Raw genomic sequence first — 1,670 nt, 5'->3', positions numbered from 1 at the left:
TTCAGGTTTTTCCACTAGTTGGTGCCTAATCCACTTCTGTATAGTTCCTTTCAAAGCTCAGGACTCCAGGATTATCTTCTGTATCTCTGTCAATTGGTTTTTCTTTTCTTTGTTGAAGAGGGGCTGTGTCACTTGTCTGACTTCCTCTATCTTACCAGAAGTCTTGATAATGATATTCTTAAGTAGGTCAGTGATAGTAAGGACTGGAGAAGGGGAAGAATTCAATAATCCTTTGGAGGTAAAGTCAACAGATGTCATGGTATTCATTTATCTGGGGGAGAGAGAGAGAGATTTTTAGAATGTCTGCTAGGTTTATGCTTAGCACATTTGCAATTGGGTGTCTGGGGCAAAGGAATTGGAAAGAAATTGTATTATTATTTATTTATTTTACTTTATATTGTAATTTGGGTGAAAGTATAAACTTTATATTGCTCTATAAAGAGCATTTTTTTTCCATTCAACAACTTACACACATTTTGTTTCATGACATTGGTTGCAATCATCTCAATGTAACTGCATCCTTCCCACTTCCTTCCTGGGTTCCTATTTCCATTTTTACTTCTTTCTTGCCTTCTGAGCTTTGTTTTTGTGCAAATGCTGCCCTTGTGGTCTCATATGGTTGACTGTATTGAGGAGCACGTTCTTCCCTGGTATTATTATTCACTTTGTAGGTTTGTCTGTTGTTTGGCTGAAAGTTTATACTAGAGGTAGGTTCAGTTCTAGACTTGAAGGATATCTAAAAGGTTATAGTCTCAGTGGTTTCACCAGGCCCTATGAGACCAGTAAGCCTGGTCTTTTCATGGTTTTGAGTTTTGTTCCACATTTTCCTCCCACTCTATCCATGATATCTTATTTTGATCCCTTTCTGAGTGCTTGACAGTGGTAGCCGGGCACCATCTAGTTCTTCTGGTGTCATGGTCATATAGGCTGAGGTTTGTGTGGTCTACTACTCACTTGGACTAATTTTTTCTATGCCTCTTTGGTTCTCTTCATTCTTCTTTGCCATGGACAAGGAGATACCAATTATTGCATCTTAGATGGCTACTTGCAAGCTTTTAAGATCCCAGTCGCTACTTACCAAAGTAGGATGTTGAGCAATGTTTTTGTGTAGTATGTTATGCCAATTGAGCTTGAAGTCCTCCATGACCATGGTCCTGATCCCATAGGGTAAGTTCATTCTTCCAGTGTTATTCAGAAGGTTTCTTCAATTAATCTTTATTTGTATTTGAAATCCCAAGAAGCAGCTTTAGGCTCAGCTCAAGGAAATTTTACATGATTTGATCATCAAATCTAAAACCAAAGATTGAAAATACTTTACCAATTTCCATTTTCACTTCACTGCCATATCAACACTACTTCTGCTCTTCTATTCCCCATAATATCTTAGAGCTTACTACTTCACTTGTGTCTTAGGGCAAACAGCCAGAAATTTTAAACCTTTTGAAACTGTGTTTTGGCTTTGCTTTGCTACACATATAATTTAATCTTGCATTAAAAAAACTGCCCAGATATCAATCTGCATTTTCTACTTTTTTTTCTTCTAATCAGACTTTTGCTATTTTTCCATAAAATATAATATAGTTATGTTTTGGGGGTATTAACAGTTTTGCACTCAAGATTATTCAAATAAAAATAAATTTCTGTCATTTGCTAACAGTAAACCAATGGTA

The sequence above is a fragment of the Orycteropus afer genome, unplaced genomic scaffold (assembly GCF_000298275.1).
Source record: "Orycteropus afer afer isolate SDZICR_OR568_19922 unplaced genomic scaffold, OryAfe1.0 scaffold00387, whole genome shotgun sequence".
NCBI classification, from domain to species: domain Eukaryota; kingdom Metazoa; phylum Chordata; class Mammalia; order Tubulidentata; family Orycteropodidae; genus Orycteropus; species Orycteropus afer.
Note: the sequence above shows the minus strand (reverse complement) of the source record.